General features: G+C 45.5%; 1 long non-coding RNA gene across 6 annotated transcripts in view; it reads left to right on the top strand.

The window, feature by feature from the left end:
• Positions 1-20,805, top strand: part of LOC117600175 (uncharacterized) — a 32,480-nt gene extending 11,675 nt beyond the window's left edge. Inside the window, exons 2-5 of one of the 6 annotated variants that reach the window (XR_013063507.1) lie at positions 110-426; positions 555-724; positions 10,306-10,434; positions 10,563-20,805. This is a non-coding gene — a long non-coding RNA (uncharacterized LOC117600175). Of the gene's footprint in view, positions 1-109; positions 8,094-10,305; positions 10,435-10,562 lie in introns of those variants that run through there. The other 5 variants (XR_013063509.1, XR_013063508.1, XR_013063506.1 and 2 more) reach the window with 5 other exon arrangements.
• Positions 20,806-21,446: the final 641 nt, after the last annotated feature.

Raw genomic sequence — 21,446 nt, 5'->3', positions numbered from 1 at the left:
CCGATTCGAAAGATTCGTGAGAAACGGACCAGGGGGAAAAGGAAAATGGCGAACCGTTGGTCGCCCGTATTTGATTGTTTAATTAGCAAGATGACCGGGTCTGTTTCAGGGTCTCGAAGGACGGAAACAAGCAAGTGGGAAGAAACCTTGTAGCCAGAGAATGTTAGGAGTCGAAGAAACGGAAGGAGATACAAGGTTTGTATCGGGTCGGTGACAGAGACAAACAGAAAGCTAGCGAGGGAGAGACGGTAGAGCGAATGTGTCCTCCTTCCAAGGGAGAGATACACTCTGAGGAAGTCTGAGAGGAGCGGGCTAGCTGGATTTCCGCTGTATAGGGGTATTAATCCCTGCCCTCAATTACCCTTTGTCTTGGGCGCAGCTTGGTCCACTTGTTAAGACACCGCCACTGTTTGTCTTGAGGAGCAGGTAAGGGAAGCGGTCGCGGAGGTCTGGCCTCTGTTTCGGTCGGTGCTTTACATACGTCCGTAAACCGGAGACGAACTGCTACCGGGAAGGACTACTGATCGTTGCGGTCTCGGCTGTGTTCTTGATAGAAGTTTCCCAGCAAAGTTCCTTGCCTGCATCGCGACTGCCTTGGGGAGCCTCCTTCTGCCACGCCGTCTTGATGCTCCCCGCCGCCTCTACGTTAAATCGATTTCGTTCCCGAAGGAATTCTTGATGTACATTGGTCCTACACTGGATTTGTTGCATCCTACTTTGACAGGTAGTTTTCTTAGACCTTGAAGGTAACGGAACTACCATAAATATTAATTTTATCATCTGTTTCAACTGTATATTTTATAATTTCAAGCTAAGAACTGAACGATCGGATTAGGTAATCGATATCGAGGTTGAAGGGTTGATCGGAGCATCGAAATTTCTTCGAGCAGCAAAACCGAAGAGTCAGGTAGCTCGCGGGCGTGAGCGGAAAGAGCGAAAGACTCAGGGGTGGGGCGGGCCGTGCAAATCCCGTGTAAACATTTACAATGGATTTGCGAGCTATTCAAACGGTTAAATTCTCTTAAGAATTTAGTTTGTACAGGGGTGGTGTGCCACAGGCGGCACCCTCCTTTCGCTACCCCAACGTTACTCTCTCTCTGTCTATATAGAAACGTTGGTGGTTCTTCCTTACCCCAAACTACGCGAATCGGTCTCTTTCCTTTTTCTCCTCGTCTTCGTCGCTCTATCTCGTCGCGATTCTCCCTCGGCTCTCTTACCCTTTGTATTTCTAACAATTGATATTCTTCGCAGTGTAAAGAAACGGACGGAGCTCCCTATCCCTTCCCTCCCTCTCTCTCTCTCTGTTCCTTCGTCGACCTGATGTCGAACAAATAATACGAGCGAAAAATCTGAGGAAATCACCGCCAAGGATAAATCTACCACCCACTTTTACCGGTGTCCCGGGTCTTTTGGGTTTCGCGCCGTATCTCTACACCCTTTACTTTTGTGTTTGGGGAAAACCACAATTTTTTATCAATCGTTGATCTGGGAATATTACAAGAATTTTTATTAGGAAGATTTTTTAGACCGTTGGTTATGAAACGTTAATATTCAGGTTTTTGATGCAGCGATATGGTGCCAATGAGAAATTAAAGTAGACGATCAGTCGGGGTGGAACACCCTCTCTCCAGAGTCAAAGTTGGACTACGAAAGGAATATGGCTTATTCGCGTGCCGCCGAAAGTTTCTCGCGTTGCATGCCTCGGCATTAATAATTACTTTACAACTGATTCCTCCTTTTTTCCATTTTATTTCATTTCTCAGCCGCTTGAGTCGCCGTGTGCATACGCGATCACCTTTTACTTCACATTAACACAGTCTGCGGTTGTTGGTTGTGCCGACAGTTTGATAAACATTGAATTCATTTTTTTCTTTTTTTCAATTTAAAAGCAAGAGTTTGTGGAAACTTGAATTCTGGATATACTCGTGTAATTTATAATTGACATATCTATTTCAAATTCATATTTTTTCGTTCTTCATCTTGAAATAACGTTCGCAACATCATCACTTTTCTCCTCTTGATCAGTTTGCTTTCCAAGGGGCTCCCTTATGTATGGAGCTGATTCTTTAGTTCGGAGTATAAGTTTGCGGTCTGAGCATACTTATGTCGTTAGGAAGATCACACGATTAGTTTGGCGTGCATGCAGCAAAGCAAGCCAAGCCTTGTCCAATCAATATCAGTATGAAATCCGCGAGCAATCGTGTGCGACCGTTCCTGGTGTCGCAGTTGCACGACAAGGGGCGCAATGCAGTGCTCGATTGCATCGTTGGATTAAAGTACGATCGGCGGGTCACGATATACCGCGATCAACTGATCGATGAAGGCCGGAACGCGATGACCTAAGAAAGCAAAAGCAGGGAAACTCGTCGGTTATGCGCACCATTTCTCCTCGATGTCTAGTTTCTGTCCTCCTATCTTGCATTCTGAACATTTTTCATCCTGTGTTTACACGTGTGCTGAAACACGAAATCTACGTGTAAACCGGCCGAAGAGGAGTCGTTACGTTGATTCATCGTTTCCTAAATCGTTTCACATTCCTGTTGAATTATTCTCAAGGAATTGATCTTGAATTCTAGGGTATCGTGAAAGGAAAGTAAATATACCTATCTCAAATTTTTATAATATAATCAAAAATATACAGATAAACTCAGACTATCTGAAATACTTAAAAACTCGTGTAGATCGTTACGTTGAACAATATGATAGAATTTATGCAAAGAAAGAATCCATGAAAAGTGAATAGATTTACGCTGAACCGCACTTTGTATCAACTTGTTGTACAATGTGTTTTTATCTGAACGCGATACCACGATTTATTAAAGGAAACCAGCTCTACCGTATAGGAAGTAATCTTTTGTTGTACGTCACTCTGCAGCCTGTTATTTTCAATGCAAGTTTTTTTCCATATCGGTCAGCGATTCTCGTGTACCTCTTTGCTAGAAATATGAATGTACTTTACAAGGTAGCTTGTTTCGAAGTTGATGTCGATAACCGCTGTATCGTGTTAGGACATCGTAATGTATTTTGCTTTTCTTCTTTTTCAATCAATTATAACATCAAAATGATTATAGAGGATGGAAATATTTTTTATGCTCGAATGGCTTACAGCAAACTATTTTGACCCATATTAAAAATATACAGTATTCATGAATATTAAAACAAATAATGCACTATGCAAAATGTCTGTCGTGGAAAGCGTTACTTTTATGTTCCATAATAGGAGATCTTCCAATTGTTTATATTTTATTTTATAATTGAATACGTTTAAAATTTAATGTGTTCATACTGAAGAAGATATCCAGTGTATAGAATGTTGAAAAATGAAGATATTCTTTAAAATATAGAAATATGCAAAGTGTCCTTTCATTTTGTCCACTAAGGACGCAGGACAGCGTCCGTACGGTAGTGACCCACAGCGGCGAGCTTTGCAAGCTGCGTCAGCGTACGAAGCGAAAGAGTGTGTTGAAAGCTGGCGTTCGTGATCCATAATGCGCAAGTGTTGGTACTGATGGTTGTGGCGGAGGTGGAGGTTCGTTTCGGAGGAGGTAGAGAACCGCGAGTACCTCGCCAGCACACTTTACGATACGTCGAATGACTAATACGTTGAAACAATAGGCTGTCGTCGGCCGCCCGATGGGACTGATGGTTGAGATGGGATGGGGGATGCGATGGTGGCAGTCAACGGGTTTTGGGGAGGAGGGAGGGATTCCAATGCACCACTTAAAGCGTTTCTATATCCGTGGCTTCGGGCGCCTATACGTACTTCCGAGCTTTTATCGCGGTTCGCTTCTCTCTCTCTCACTCTCTCTCTCTCTCTCTCTCTCTCTTTGCTCCTCTGACTGTGGCTGTGGTTGTGGCTCTGCCTGTTGACGAGATGAGTCGTTAGCATTACGATCATTATTAATGACGTAATTGTTATAAGGAAGTCAACTTTTCCATCGTCCCGCGTCATTACGCGTCGTTACGCGTCTCTCCCGTTGCCTCGTTATCGCATCGCAGCCATAATAGGGCACTCTAAGTTGCCGAGCCATCTGTTTTCCCCTCTTCTCGGGCTACAGGCGCGCGGCGCGGGCGAAGGGTTTTTTAAATCGTAAGCAGCAACATCGCGTCGATATTCAGTTGTTTGGGGGCTATAACGCCAGCCTTTTAACGCCTGAACATCGAACTTCCCTGTGTCATTGAAAACCAATTGTACAATTTGACGGTCCCGAGGAGGGCTGATTGTGCGCTTACAACAACCGTGTGTGTACCCCCAACGGGGCTATTGGGAATACTTAACGCGACGCCGACTTTTGTGCCGATAATTAGTATCCGCTAATTAGCGTTGTCTGTTTAACGCTATGAACTCGCTACGGCTGCTGCTACTGGTCTCTGATTTTTCTTTCCTTTTATTCTTTCTTTCTTTCTTTCTGCCCCTCCCCCTCCCCCTCCCGCCCATACCACCCCTTGCCCGTTTACCCGTTGAATTCCACACGGGGCAAGATCCGAGGCCGGCGTCAAAGGATGCCTGCCTCGCCGTGTAACATAATACACGCGTTTCCACCTGGCTGAAGGTGCTCCTGTAGTTTGATAAAGTCAAAGTTCAAAGTCCGCGGGGGTGTATGTGGTGTGAGAATCGCGGGAGAGGGTGATCCGGGGATGGTCGATCCCAGCCGACGGTGATTGCTTCTCCCCCTTGCCTGCCTTAAAATTGACGTCATATTCGTTATCCTTTCGACCCTTCTTCCATGCCATCCTCGCGTCTCCCGTGCCTCTGCCTGTGGGCATCTCTTTCTGCATGCGTATAAGCTTACATCAACCCTTCTCCACACGGCCACACCCAGTTCCACAGCCAGAGTACCTCGCAGCCAGGATTTGCTTGGCTGCAAATAAAAAAGTACTCCTTTGCTGCCGCTTTTTTCATTTCTTGGTATTTCATTTCGGTTGAAAATCGTTGCGCTCCAGCATCGGACCTTGGATCTACGAATTAATTCAATACCATCACCTACCATCCTGTCAGTGGTATAGTATTTTCGGTCTCGATTTTTAACACTCTGTGTCAAGGTACCGTACTTTTAATTTTCTACTAACTGTACCCAAGGAATTTTGGAAGAAACTGTGGAGGGTTAAGAAGTAAGTTTTGAGGTGAAACCGAACTGTCCACTTTGTCGTCACTTGGAAAAATTAAGAAGAATGAAGAATGAAGAAATCGTTGGAATGGGCAAGGATCGAAGCCGCTACAATAATTCCCGAGATAGAAGCGAAAAGTGAGAAGAAGGCTTTGCAAACGGAACACTGGCCATCCCTTACCACGATGCCGAACGACTCCCTTCTGAAAGAGCTTCCATCCCGGGAGAGAGCTTCCATTACTAATCCATGCAAAAACCAGAATATCTTTATCCCTCCGCATGCTGAGGACGTATTTCCGGAATAAATTCCATCGGTCGTGCGAGATCTCTCTCGTCTCCCTTTTATATCCTTCACGACCGATCAATTTACTTCGTTCGTCCGATGCATATTCAATTTTTTATTCTTTTAATTGCACCAATTCATCTGACCAACTGATCTTTTTTTCCTCGACCCTTTAATTCAACACCAAACATAAATAATTCCCGGGAAATGGTCCTGGGGAACAATACAGATTACCAAGAAGTTTATGCGAATGAACGATTTGAAATATGGAAAGATGGTGGATGGGACGAGATTCTGGAAATGCGTGTGTCGTCGAAGCAGTGGGCAAGAGGCGGCGAAAGGGTTGAGGGCTCGAGGAGAGACGGCCAAGGGGAGAAAGTGTAGGAGGGTGGATGGACTGAGGCAGCGGTCAGAGGGAACCTGGGGGGGATGTGGAATACGAATATGAGAATTAAAGCCGTCGAAGGAATTAAAGCGTATAACCATGGCGTGGATCTCGGAGCGGGTGTCTGTCCGTCCATCCGTCGGTCTACCTTGCTGAATTTCCGTTTATTCGTCTGTATTCCTGTCAGAGGATCTCTGAGCTGGACTGCAGACACCGGTTATCGGCTCAGCCACCTCCGTGCTCTTCTTTGCGCATGGGATTCTTGCAAAAATTATTCGACGGGGGAAAATTACATCCCTCTCTGTTCGAGTGGATGATGGAAGAAATTAAAACGTTCTTAACGGACGGATAAGCAATTAGGTAATTGCTCGCTTTTTGATCTTTTGCCTAGACGTTAGCAGCCTACTTGAACAGATCGTAGCTAAAATTAGTCGTATAATCCAAGGTTTAGTCAGCTCTACGAACCGAATAGACATTTGTTTCTTTCTCGAGGGGGAGAAGGGGGTTAGTGACGGGCAGCAATGCTCGCAGATTCGTACGTTACAGAGTCAGCACTAGCACAGTTGGCCTCTGTAGCGACCGCACCTCTATATCAATCACCTAGCCGCTGGCTATCCTAGTCGCCCTTCGACGCCCATCACCCTTCGTTCACCCTACCATTTCTGCACGGCACACTACCACTGCCTCTACCCCCAACATCCGTTCTAATCCACCTCCCTCTCGCTCTTGCTCTTTCTCCGTCTCCGGTACCTGTCTTTGTCCGCCGGTGTTCTGCAGGCGCCAGGCCGCGCACTGTTAACCGATGTTCAGATTGATAATTTATGACTGTTAATTATGACCGTGCGGTCTAGTGTCGGTATTTGACCGCGCGCGTAATCGCGATTTCCAGACTGCAGATTTCACTCGAAACACGAAGACGTCAGCTGATTTCTAAGGGTGTCTTTCGAAACCTGGTTGCTCTTTCAAAATCCGATCCGTTGATCGTTTCTAATGTTTACATTTACAATTTTTCTTTGTGTCTAGCCTTGGTCGTTAGAAAACGTTGCTACTGTAACTATATCCTTAGCAGAGTCATTTCAATCGTGCCCGAGCAACAATGACACAGTGACGGTAAGCGGAACGTCATTTATCCCTTTTTGTACGAGGTGGAACGCGTTAGCAGGTTAGACGGCAGACAGTAGTCGGTAAACAAAAGCAAACGTACAGTGTCCCTACAGAGGACATAATAGTCTCGCATCGGCTATGAAGAATCGCAGCCCTCCGTAACTCATTGTAGTTTCTCCCAATCCCTGCGAGTACCGCGCGATTCTCGCCTGCTCGTGATCCCGTTCCAACCTCACCCCCCTATTGTCACCCGTTTCCTTCTTTTTTCCGAAAAAACTGGAAAAAGTAACGACGCTGTTTCTCACTAATCGTGCCGCGCCGCGTCGCGTCGCGTCCCGTCCGATCCGACGGAAACGCGTCGTTGCACGCGTGTTGTACACTTGGTGGATGCGATGGCGGGAGGAGGTTGGCGGAGGATAAAGCCGCGTGAACGTCGACCATCTATCTGCACTCTCTGCTCTTTCTCTTGGCCCCATTCAACTTCGACGGGAAAAGAAGGATGCGGGGTAGGCGAAGCTTAGTTGCTGCCTCATATCATTAAAATTGAGATATTGACAAAAGACTTTGTTATATATATATATATATACATACATATATATAGATATAGCGATATATATATTTGATGAACAGCAGAGAGACTCTGGGGAGTCTCACAGATCAATGGGAATATTGAACAATTGTCTCTCTAGCTACGGCTAAAACGAGCGGCCAAGACAATCAGCCCTCTGCGAACAATGCGTAGCTTAATGACGTAGCAGCACCGTTTTCGCCGCGCATCACGCTCCCTTCCGAGTGTCCTGAATGCACCCCCGTCTCGCCGCTGAAAATATCATAATTAAAGTATTAGGCGACAGGAATCGTTTGGCACCCGTTGAAATTTCATTGCGTGACACCAATTGGGTCAAGAAAAAATATTGAACAAATTGACCCGCCAACAAAGAAATAGAAACTTTTAAAAAGTTGCAAGCGAAGAAGGAGAAAATAAAATTTCACGGGGTCGATCACCAGAATATGGTTGAAGGATGACCATCGAAGTGAAAGGACTGGAAGATAGGATAACGATCGGTGATAGGAGACAGTGGCACCGGTGGTTCTCCTTAAGGTTTGGTCTCCGCAGTGGCAATGGCATTGGCGGCGGTGTGTTTTAGGGATCAATAATTTATGTAAATGTGTACGCGGCAAGGGCGCTACCGTGTGGCGGTGAGTTACAGCTATGAGGATAAGGATGGGTGGGTGGGTGGTCTCGGATGGCGGTGGAAGGTGGTTATACGGGGGTGGTGGAAGGGTGGAGGGAAGGTTTAGGGGGTGAGTCGCGGTACGGTGGCGGTGGCAGACCGACTGAGGGTGGAGAAGATCGCGACACGAAGGGGTTTGACGTCCAACCCTTTCATCGATTGTACTTCTCTGCTCCCTTTTATCCCTTCGCCGTATATACCACCCTATCCTCTAACCCCCTTCCAACGGTGCTCGAGCGCGGCAAAAGCAGCCATCGACTAATGCTCGATAATTCCCGGCGCGTTTGTTCGCGCGAATATTTTCTCGACTTTCCAGTGTCGTGCCCGAATCGCCTCCTACTCGAACGCTCTTTTCGCGTATCTTTGAAATGCACGCCATCCTCACCCAACCGTCCCCCTCCCCTTTTTGCCACGCCGCGTTTTCCTTTCATGCCTTTGTTCTTGGGGAAACCGACGCGTATCCGTGGATAATATTTTCCAGCGGTTCTCCGCCTGTTTACGACGTCGCCTCGCGACGATCCCGCTGCATAAATAACAACGCGCCTCCGCTGTTGTGTGTCCATTTGTTACGTTGAACTAATTAGACCGGGTGAAATTATTTGCTCGTTTACTATATTTCTGTCTTTGTAATTTCCAACCCCTTGTTAGAACCAAGCGAACGAGGTGAGCTTGCACTCTACGTGTCTCTGACATTTATGACACCGAACGATCATACGAGTTGCTGAAATCTTTGCGTCGCGACGTTTCGCGTATCGTCGGTTCACGATTTCGACCAAGCGTTCGATGTAGAAAATTTATAGAGTTATAGTTGACGACTCAAGTCTCAAGGATCGTTAAATTGGTTTCATTTTTCAAATAAAACTTCGATTAGAATTCATCAGTACACCTAATAAATAAATAAATAAATAAATAAATAAATAAACAGATCCTTTTAGTTGAGTTTGGCAAGACGACAGGTGAAAAGTCAGTCAAAATTGCTGGACAGAGGCAAAAGGGTTGGCATAGGCGGAAGGAAAGAGCGAAAGGGTGTCGCAAAAGGGGGTGAAGGAAGGGACAGAGAAGAGAATCAGTTGTTTCGACCCTTCGTCTTTCTCTCTGCTACTCGACAGTGGCGTCATCCCGTCGTCCCTACCCTTTGATCCCCCCAATAATCAATATATTCTAACATAACTCTAATGGCTACCCCATTTGAATACAGCCGAATCCACCCCACGGCTCTTTGCATCTCGCGGAGCTCCGACAATACCAATCATCCGAAATATTCCCTTTCTCTCTCTCTGTCATTCTTCTCGCCATGTTGTCTGCCAGGGTCCTCACTCTGCGTCCTGGGTATTAAAACTTTCGAGAACGAGACGCCCGCGGCTGTTCTTCCTCGACCAACCACCTCCTATCAAATTTTCTGCTATCGATGTCCGGTTATACGAGTGTCTTTTCTTCCGTTTGATTCTTTCTACATCTTTCGCCGTACTTACTTTGATACTTCAGCGACTTTTGTGAACTATTTGTTTCGAAGTTGAGGTCTGTGTTCATCTGAAATGAACTATTTATGTTAATATAAAAATTTGAAAAAGATTAATTTAATCATCCAACGAATATCTACAATCAACCATTAATTTCCAGTTCATGAAACTTGATCGAGAGCACTCAATGCACCTTTGTTTCGTACCTTTTTTCCCAATGGGGGTGGAAGGCGTGAACCCTCGACGAGGATAAGTCGAGTGAGCTAATAAATCAATTCCACGGCAAAAGCGGACGTCGACGTGGAACGGTTTCCTCTTCAGGTCGGTTTTCGGTTTCGAGTGCACTCGATCCGAAAATAAGGATTTACATATTCATGCAAAGATCTCGCGTTCGAGGATCCAGCAAAAGGAGACGACGTCGACCGAAGCGAGGATAGTTTGTAATGGGATTTTCACCCCGTTTCAAGTCCCATCCCCTTAACGCCATCACTTTGTCCCACTCTTTCGTTTCGCGATTTTGCGGTGGGAATTGTCCTGACGTATCGACGAGCTCTTCTTGTCTCTCGATATTGGATTTCAAAGTTTTCCCACCCTCTAGGGGTGCTTCGAAATTAACACTGGTTGTTTTACATCTAAGTAGAATTCCATTTAACAAAATTCCCAATGCAAATGTTAGGAAAATTAAAAAAAAAAAATTATCAAATGTTGTTAATGATTTTTTATTCCAAAGTCCAGAACCATGCAAACCTTTAATTCCGACGCGATGCAAGAAAGCTGTTCGACATCCCTGGCTGTCGTTCGCGACAACAAAAGCAATCGAGAAAGTTTCCTCGTAAAAGGTTTCAGCATCGTCCCGAAGGTAAATCAGATTGTCTCCTTTTGTACTTCGTTTCAAAGCCACTGAATCTACCCTCGGTACACGCGTAGACGCCTCCATTTCGCAGGCTGGTCACGTGCGATTTGTTTGAACTTTGCTTTTACTTATAGTTCCTCTGTTTCCGTGATCTGGCTGATACCACTTACCTGTCCTTGGTACCGCATCCCTCTCGACAACGGGGTTGTAAAAGGAAAAACGATTCTGAAAGTGTCGAACGAATGGTGGGAGAAGAAAGCGTGGAAAGAAGCGAGACAGGACGTGTGTGATAAAATGAGCGTTTATTGCGGAGGGGTGGAAGACACGAAGGGAGAGGAACGAATGAAAAGTTGTCACATTTGTTTCGCGGCGATAAAGGGCGATGCGACTCTCTCCAACTAAATCTGAAGCCCCGCAGCGGAGAAAGTTGTTTACAAAATATTCTCGCGATAGGACGCGATAAAAACGCTCGATGGGGAGGGTTCGTTGAAAAGAGAAATCTATTCCGATCGTGGAAATTCCAGGAGACAAACATCAGCATACACGAAAGAAAGAAAAAGGGACCATTTCGTTCCTTTTAACACTTATACTGAAAGCACTGGAAGAGTAGCATTTCGTAACTCGGTCATTGCCAGTCGAACAGGCATACCATCATGGTCGTCTGACTTCGAGTACACGAACGTTTCTACCGGACGTTGAATTTCGAGACACGAAGCGGTAGGATGATTGGAATTCAGAGTCGTAACCGGAGTCTCGATCTTCCAGAAAATAGGAACATCATGCTAGTACGACCCTTTCCACCTCCTCCCCCGCGGTCGGAACTTTATACTTTAAATCCGCCCTATAAATATCACGCTCCTTTGGTCTCGGGGCTGGTTTCCGAAAGATTGGCTCGCGGTATTCTTCGTGGGAATCGCTCACCGCTTTGCGTCGATATATCAAAGGATGAAGCCCTCTCCGATCCCCCACGAAACGATTCGTCATCCCCGTTTCTTGTAAAACAGGCCACTGGTTTTACGCGCCGTACCCACCGTCTGCCTAACCATTATCAATGCGAATAAAAAGACAGGAGGATATTGGCCTCGTGTCTACTTCATTTTGTAAATTGTTATTTTTTGTACGAAGCAACTGTCAGTTCGAGTGTTCAATTTTAATACCATCAGTCATTCGTTCCAGGATCTAGGACCTGGGTATGAGGGAGACGAAGACAAAAGATTGCCGATGTCCATATTTTTCACGAAATTCCTCTACGGTACAGCGAAGTGAAAGAGCAAACATGTCGCGGATCGTTGAAATAATTGTTTGCCAATGCGAACGTTGGATTTATATCTCTCGACTCAACAAGTGTTCCGGTCACGTTCATCCGATTATCGGAATTCTTCCGTCTGTCCGAGTGGCGGGTGTCCGCGAGGCGGCAATGATTTATCGACTACGGGATCGCTGTTAATCCCGTTGACGGAGAGTTCCTCTTGGTCCGGTTTTCGCGCGTAAAAATTCACTGGCTTTCCCTGTGGGAACCGTCGGTGAATCGAATACGGAATGCTAAACAGTCGAAGGGTTGCGGTGCGGTGCGGTGTCGTTCGCTGAGGTATACCGTCAGCAGCCGAACCGACTAGACAGGCGGTCGCCCAACCTCTCTCTTCTCCGCCAGGCGCTGCGCGCATTTAGATAAGTTAAACTATAAATTAGACGGATCACTGGTAGCTATTCGAGGAAATGTTGTCGGCGCCTGAATATGTATGATTTATACAAGGAACCCGACTCACCGATATAATTCCTGCCGCAGGCGTCGGTGAATCGCGGGGCTGCCGGTAGCTACTCTCTCGCTGTTCAATCTTTGTTCGACGTTAACTGTTTCGCAACGAAGGGTTAAAGGGAATCTTTGCTGGTTAGATTCGGAAAATTTGTTTACTTTGTTTCTCCCATATCGATGTTAGTCTAGAGAGGGCGAGATCCTCCAAGTAGGCGCTGATTAGAACCCTTGCCTCTCAATGATACTATCTTGCGAGGTCGGAAGAAACGGTACGCTGCTGTAGTGAAGCACGAAAAAAGGCAAGCTTCCCCGCCGGAAAAAAGTGCCTGGGGGCAACGAGACGAGGACTGTCGGTTGGGTGCGTCTTCCCGGTCCGCCGCTAATGGCGTCGTTATTTTAAAATACCACGATCATATTTCCCCGTGGCCCAGCAAGAATATGCCACAGCGAATCGAACTTAATCTACGCGAGGCGTTTTGTCTCCTCTCCTCGGCCGTTCGTTCTCGAAAGCGTCCCTGCTGCTCTAAATCATGTAAGGATTACGCTGGCAGGGCAAGGAATCAGAGGGAGGGAGGGAGGAGCGGAAGACGATCCACGCCCGGCCAACTCGCATTTTGGAAACATTTAAATTCTTATACGCGAATAAATAGCAAGAATTTTACGCGCGATAAAATATAGATTTCCTACGGGGTGCCCAGCGACACCGCCTCGCCTCTGGAAGGGTGGAAGAACGTGGTCATAAAATCATTGATATGAAAATATAGCCTTTTCATCCGACCTACCCCTCCTTCCCCAATGACGAAATCGTCCAGACATAGGGGATGAGCAATCGGTACACGGATCGGGGAAAAAAAATTTATACAAAGATCTTTTGTTCGGGTTTCGCTCGTCTGCTAGGGTTAGTTTTAAGGAGGTCCACGAGACAATGTTGACCAAATCAACGAGCCAAATCAGAACGATTAAAGTGAAGAAGTTAAGATGAAAGGGTGTTCGGTAAGTAAAGCCGAACGGCTTTTGCAGTTAGGGACTGGATATAGCAGCGCGAACAGAGCGCAGGAGGGTTCGCGTCGCCGGCATCTAATCCAATAATTTAATTTCAGCATCCCGGCTAACGGGGATTTGAAGTATTAGCCAACGGAATTTGTGTATCTTTGATTAGTATTCCATTCGGCGCTGCGCTCGGTCTTGCTCGATCGCGGTTATACACGAATCCTAAATCAACCACGTTTGTGTCTTTGCCTTTTACTAAGGACACCGTTTCTGCGGAGATTCAGCATCGTGCTATTTCGATTTCGAAATTCCCTTATCCATTCCCATCATCGCGAGTGGATTCAATTCCATCGCGCCCGTTGGTATTCAAAAGATAGTCGTCGGATGGTTCGAGCGCTTATTAAAATAAATTTTCAGCAATTTTCATCCACTTCCGTATCGTCCCATCGTAAGAGTCAGGGGGTAACGATTCGTGCCGATAGCGGTAGCAGCAGTCAAAGTTCATGGGTCGCGTGAAGCTTCTGGAACGCGCGATGCACAGGCACGTATATATGAACTCGCGGCCATAAAGTTCGAGTTTACAACGCGAAATGGACTGGAAAGCAAAACGCGCGCAAAAAAAAAGAGAGGAGAATAACGAGGAGGCAGCATGGAAGCGGTGGTGGCGAAAGGATGAGCGAGGCCAGGTTTCGAAGGAGGAGGACGGAGTGTTGGGATCGCGGTCGTTGGACAGAGAACGAGAGGAATTAAGAGTGACAGAGGAAAAGAGAGCGTTTGGGGGTAAGGGATGGAGAAATTGGAGGGATGAAAGTGGGTGGAACGGAAAGCGTAGAGGGTGGGAAAGAAGGAGGATGAAGAGAGACAGAGAGAGAGAGAGAGAGGGGTAGGGGGAGGAGTACTAGCAGCAGTCAGAGAAGTAATATCCAGCGCAACGTTCCGGCAGGATGAGCTTTAATTGGAATATGGATCCGCTCTCTGTCGTTTCCCGATACTCCGATAAATTATCCTACGTACCATTTGCCCCGGAAAGCGCCACTTCAATTCGTTGCTACGTTCGAAGCGTAACACCTAGCTGAAAGAGATGATGCGCGCCATTCGAAGCGAATGAACATGATGAAGTGCGAATGTAGGTTTTAAAGCGACGCGATTAAGGTCAATTTGCCGTGATTCGATTTATGCCGCGTTCAATTAAAGCGAAACGCTATTCAATTGTAAAGGTACCACCCCGCGTGTTTCGTCTCAGCAGTGGACAGGGTGGGCTAGGTGACCAGAAATAGCAGCAAATAAAAAAATTTCTGTTCGACCTAATGCGAGGAATAGAAATTATTTAAATTAAAGAAAATATCAATTTTTGTGATTTAACGTAACCATTACCGGAGAAGAAGAAATATTGGTAATAAGACACCCTACAGAATCCTTAGGTGAGGAATTTCATATTCTTCTAGCAGTATCCATCAAGGTTCCGCGGGATGGCAGCGGCTCTTGTCCTGCATCGGTGGGCAGGTAAGAGCGATATATTTTCGAAGATTGTTTTCTCTCGTCAGGTAGCCACATACGTCACACGAAATCCCAAGAGGAAGGCTGGACGGGCAGCAGGAATATACAGGGTATAGATCACAACTCGCGAAGCGCCGGCCAAGTCCCACGGCGGAACGTGGCGAATCAACTTCCGTCATTGCCCGCCATCCCAGTCCTAATGCCCAACATTTCTCTTCGGTCTCTGAACAACCCATGGATCTACAAATGGGTGTGAGTAAAACGTGAACAGATACGATGTGTCTATATACAATGACTGGTAAAAATATTTGCGTCCTCTCAATTAATCCTACGGTGGTCTCCTACCAACTCACAGTTCGGCACGGTGATTGTTAAATATTTCAATTATTACACATTTTTAAGTTAGGGTGAGTTATTTTTAATTGGTCCTTGGATTGACGCGATGCTGGGGACTATTCTATGACCATTTTTGAACCGAATACTTTTGAAAAGAGTTTTAGAATCGAGTGTTGATTCGAGTATCAGGTTAGAGAGGTTGATTTAGTTAATTAAGTGATCCGAATGAGGTAGGAAATGCAAGATGAAGTAGAAAGCATGGTGCAAAGGATCGGGACAACAGGGGGTGCTGTGTTGTTTTCCACTATCTGTCTTCGGATAAACGCGTGCGGTTTAGCCAATTCGCCCCTTGACCGAGAAAAATGGCTATCGGCCCTGGGAATACGTTTACGACCGCCCCGGGTCGAGTAATTCTATTACGGAAGGATTTTTTTTCGCTTTATACTCTATCGGAATCGGTGGTCTTTTTTATTTCAGAATGCTCGCACAGACCATTCGTTCCACTAATGAGACCCAAACGCCTCCAGGGAGCATCGATATATTTAGAGTTTGCACTGACACGTTGTTTCATAACGATTTTTAGGGGATTTGATGAAATTCTACAGGGAGGAAATCTGACAATCACGAATTTATCGATCTAATATAATATATTTCAATACAAGCACTCTTTCGTTGGCGCCAACATACAGAAGAATTACGATTATTCCAACCGCCATAACGTCGCATTTGCATTTATATTTTTACAGTTATCTGTACTACTTTTACCTAATTGCAGTGCTCTGATATTGTTATAGCAACCCTAGTTTTCCTTTTTTATACATAGCCTGCGAATCAAGCCGTGGGACATTTGATTGCTCGATGGTACGAGGTATCAATCTTTTTCAAGGGCCAGCAACCCCAAGTCGACCGTGCAACGGACTCGATACCAGAGCATTTGCATGTCCTTTATGAAAATTCTATAGTTTATAGGCACATTTGTATGTATTATCGTATTAGCATATTCCAAAAGACAGCAATCTCAATATTGGATAGCGTAGTCGGGTTATATCGCTTGTTTACTACACCCCCTTCGACGAAAAAACGGAACCACGCACGTGTCCTCCCTTCTCGAATCAGGATCGAGCTCTTCCATTCCTTTTCTTTTCTCTCGAATTTTCAATACAAAGCATCAGAAAATGGTGCAACCCGACGAAGGGGGAAAAAAAGTTTTCCGTGAAACGAGCAAGTTTCCTATTGAATTCCGTAAACACCGAGCTCCGAGAATATATATTCGCGATACTGGCTTTGCATTTTTACCCTGTTGCAAAGTTTAACCGAATTTCCATCGAGGGAAAGTTGAATAGGAACTTAATTTTCGAATATCCTTTGAATTCGTTAACTCCATTAAATTATTGAAACTTATCCATTGATCAAACAAAATTTTTTGCATTATAGATCTATAGCAGCAATTTATGACGCCATTATACTATTTCCTAACCTCAAACGCGATAAAAATGCTTGTCCTCTGTCGATACTGTATTCGAACGTAGGAAGGTCCATGGAGGGTTAGGTAAAACGCGAGAATCGCAGGAAACGAAGGAATCTGCATATTATTGGATCAATGCGTTGAGATCAGACCGTTTGGCGAAATCAAACCATTTGTACGAGAAGCTTTTCTCGTCCTACTGATATCATGTGCGAAGGCTCGTATACGTTGCTAAGCAACCATCCGGAGGGTGCCTTCTTGCCCGCATCGAGATGGTTTTAGTTGGTTTACTCATTTAGGCAGTAACAAGCTGCATGAAAGATATGGAAGAAATCTCGTGCGAAAGGAACCGAAACCGAGTCGAGTGAGGTTATGTTTGTGTCCGTCCAAGCATTAATTTTTTGAACTGACGTTACCTTAACCCCCAGGTATTATTTTGTACGGCACATGGGATAAATTGGGACCTAAATATATGAATTAGTAAAATACCTTTCATTTTGCGGTATGGGACGTGTGAAACTTAATTATAAGATTAATAGCGAATAAATACCTTAAGTACCCAGGGCACCTCTGGCTACGTCGAAGAAACCCCCTGCAACCGCTACCTACCTTAAGCATCTAACCTCCTAACTAAATTCCCCATAACCATCTGAACTATCGGTTATCGCTTAAACGGCAAACAGATAATACACTTCCGTGCAGATATCGAGTGTGTCGCCAGCCGGAGGTCGGCGTTCAGGGGGGTAAGGACCAACGATGTCCCCGGTGGGTACGATGGGTTCCTTGGTGGAGATCGATGCCACCCCCTTCTCACGGGAATCACCGTGGGCTAATCAAGCTAGTGCAGCTTCTAATACGCTGGAAGGCATTTAATCTCGACAACTTGCTAACGACCTGACCAACACACTATACATTCCCGATAAGCAAAGACCCAACAGTGGCAAGAAGCATTCCCCGATACCTTCTACGACGGCTTCGATACCCGCTGTCTGTTTGTCCCTTTCCTGTATTCCTCCCTTGATTTCACTTTCGCTTCAGAAACGAGCAAACCCTCTTTGGTCCACTTGGATGCTCGTGGTCGTTCGCGTCCACCTACACAGCTAACCGAACCGAGGGATAGGGGTAGGTCTAGACAAGCGAAGTCGTAGCAGGTTGAGAAGTGGGTGTCGAAGAAGAGGGCGTCAGGGTGAAATCCGTTCGGAAGGGTGGCTAGCATTAGGTGCACGTTTCTGTACTTCGTTGCCAGCCGAACTGTATCTCCATAGCGTTACTTGTCCCATAAACAGAGAGCACTATTCTCCAGTCGATGGTCTTCGGATACGATGCCGCTTGTGCCCCGAACCAGCTACACGTGCTACCTATATATCTATGGATATAGGGTATAGTTTCGCGAACTAGCGCCGTGCCATGCCAACCCAATTCAATTTAAACTTCGACGCTCGCGGAGGAGGCCGGATCGGGGTGGATTCGTAATGCGCACGCGCCACAGCCACTAAATCGCCCGAAATTAATGCGAGTTATTAGTTGACGGCGATAATTAGGAGGCAATTGCACGGAAAAGCGACGTGCCGTTGCGTCGAGGAGAATTCCGATGATCTGGCTCCGGCTGATCAACCCTTCCCTGTCTAACAGAAGAGTGCTCCACTGAATTGTTGATCCTCGCCAACGATTCACTTCCTAATACTAGATCTCATATTACCAACATTAGAGAATATTTCAATTTATAACTGAACATCAAAAATTAAGGTACCTATCATTTTTGTTAATTCAACTAGGTTAGGTTTACTCAAAATCCTATAAAGGTACACATAACCTAATCTAATTTAGCCCAGGTAATATAATAGGTATGCGATCCCGATTAGAAAATCTACGAGTATAGGATTTACCGTAGTGCCGTTGGTATTTAGATGGAACGTGTATCCAGGGTAGAAATCCCGTCCCCCAGAAGTCATGGGAGAGCGGAGAGACTACAAAAGCATATTAGATACTTCCAATATTGGCTGCGGCTCAGGAGGCTGCGGTCTGCCCACAGATTCCCGACAAACGGAGAGAAGATACACGGTGCTGGATTTCCAACGGTTGCAATACACTTAACCCGATGTATATTTGCATGCACGCACGTACGCACGCATGCACGCACTTTGTCCAAGGAGGGTTGGATCTAGCTGAGGGAGAGACTGGTAGGTGTGTGTCGGTTGCTCGTTAATATTCATACAAGCCATGAAGCACGGCGTTGCACACTCGCGAGCTCGTATAAAGTATCGGTAAATAAATCATAATGTGTTATTGCGTATTTGAATATGTTTGACGCGAGGCTTTGGGGACGTCGAAAACCGGGCTGCTACTTGCCTCTTGCGAGGATGCGACGTCTGAAAGCGAATTGCCTTTGTGTTCAAATGATACCAATACTACTCACATTGGTTGTGAAAAATAATTGAAACATAACCTAACATATGTATATAAATATCGATCAGAATCTTAGTAAATAATGGCGGGCAGGTAACGAAACAGGTTAGGTTAGGTTTGAATTAAAATTAAAACTAACCTTAAAATTCAATTGAACCACAGATACCTCTAATCCAGGTTTGTCGTATTTTACTGACAATGAGATCCAATATTAAAAATGATATCACCATGGGGTAGTGCAATAATCGGTGGCACATTGAAGACGATGTTGGCGTTGTTATCGATTCCATGCAATGTTTCGGTGATTCATTGCTTCCCCTCTCCCAAGTATCAACTAGGGTGGTAGAAGCCATTGTGAATCGAAAGTAACGCAATATACACCCCACGCATAACGAAGCGTCGGAGTGTAGGTGATATCGATGCTTTAAAATATCATACATATCTGCATATACGTAGGTATCGGCCCCTTCTTTCTGTCCACCCCCTTTCGGTTTTTTTCGAAGGATAAGGGCATCGTACTTAATGAGTCGGGGAGAGTTGGTCCGCAACCCTGGTTGCGGATCAACCCCCTTTGCACCCCGTTCGGTGGAAGGGGCTTGGCACCCGGGGGACGATCCTAACCTTACTTTGATGTTTCTGTCTTTGTTACTCGTTTTTTTCTCAGCCGTTCTCAGTTCACGTTGTCTGATTTATCAGCATTCTTCGAACCGTCCCGGTAACGAGGCTACGTTTTCGTGTTCCATGAGAGTAGTCACGTGTCAGAAACAAAATATGTCTTTTTCTTATTACATTTATACCACTCTTCTTGATTAACTTCTTCTGTGTTCTTGTTGAACGTGAAATATTTTAGACGCTCATTGATATGACGTAATTAAATGGCAAGTTTAATCAATCGGTCAGGTTGATTTTACAAAAGTGGTGACGGGGGTTGAGTGTCTGCCAACTAGCGTAAATTTTGAGTCACTGGTTGAACGGTGGAAGATGCTGTGATACGGGGGCATGTGTCGCGGTAAACTCAGTTAATTAGACAAGAGGCAACCATCGCCACCCCTCGACACCACCGAGGCTTGTTAATAACGCGTAATTACCATTATACACGGCGATACACTCTTCCAAGCCCACGTTGGCGACCCCATTAGATAAGACGACACCTTATTATACGCGAACTAACGTCGCTGTATCGTGCAACCACAAAACTTCGAAGCGTAGTGTCTCGGCATGGGATAAGGAGTCCCCTTTTCCTCATTTTCATCGAACGAAAATAAAGTCTCGTTAAGAAAATCGGGATAATTAAAGCAGATTTTAGTAGATATCTGCATAGTTAATTGATGGTTAATTTTATCACCATAAAGATTTTTAATATAGTACGAATACATTATTGAGTACTAAATGCCAAACAATTTCAAGTTCTTCAACTTTCACTTAACCAGCCGTCGCGTCGGTGGATGAAAAAAGAATTTCATATCATTTAGAATGAAATCAACAGCGGTATAGCAGCGTTTAGCGCTTAATTACGAGAGCAAACAGAGCTCGGGAGCCCCCCTTCTTGCGTGACCTCCTCGAGCGTGTGCAGCCTCTAGCCGCTTCTTTTACGATTTATGTCATAATCACCTGAAAGATAGGTCCCGAGGAACACCGCGAGTTCCCCTTTGGCCCTCGGTCTCCTCTTCAAGCCGGGTTCATTCTTTCTCGAACGAGGAAGCTCGGAGTCGCGCGAGCTGGAGCATAAAATGCATTTAGGGTTAATGCGACGTGTATCGCGCGCAGGCCGCTTTCAATGGCCGCCTGGAAAACGCGAAACGAGGCGGCTCGTGTAACCACCAGCTGGACCCCGTCTGAACCCTGAACGTTAAATGTTAAATGCCAGCCATTCACTATTATCCCGTCTTTTTTTTCTTGTTCTTGTGCATTTTTTGTTTTTTTTTTCTTTTTTTTTACGTAGTCCGCACCCTCGACTTGTGAAAATGCGTATCAAGCGTATGCGTTTACGCTTGCCGCGGCTACGACGACTTTGGACCATCAACGGTGCATGCTGTTTCGTGCTTCGTGGTTTTCCAACCGAGCAGCAAGGGACATTAAGAAAGGGTGATGACTCCTTCACGGATGCCGTGAGACAGCATTGTTCGACACCGCGTAAAAAGCAGCAGAGACATCCGCTTTGACGTTCATTTTCTATTTACCTCTTTGTCCCAAGACCTGGACTCTGCCTTTGCATTCCTTCCCCTTCTTCGACCGCTACGCTCTGCCTAACCTGTTGTTAACATTCAAAATGATGTTTACTGGCGGAAAAAGTTTGTGAAAAGATGTAATTTTGTTTAGTCTTTTAATTCTGTTTCCAAATATTGTCAACTGTTATTTGAGGTTATGTCGCTAGATTTGAACAGTTTTCCTGAATACGTAACACAGTTCGAGGTTTACGAATCTTTAAGGTTATCTAATTTTTATCCTGCAAAATATCGTTATATGTATAGGATAAGAAGAGGTGCTCTGAAAACGAAGCCGAGATGACGTTGGCAACCGTACGGACGCTTGGGCATAGTATTAGAATCCAAATGATCCCATTACGAGAAC

The sequence above is a fragment of the Osmia lignaria genome, chromosome 15, assembly GCF_051020975.1.
Source record: "Osmia lignaria lignaria isolate PbOS001 chromosome 15, iyOsmLign1, whole genome shotgun sequence".
Lineage (NCBI taxonomy): Eukaryota > Metazoa > Arthropoda > Insecta > Hymenoptera > Megachilidae > Osmia > Osmia lignaria.
This window is presented reverse-complemented; position numbering and strand designations above follow the sequence as displayed.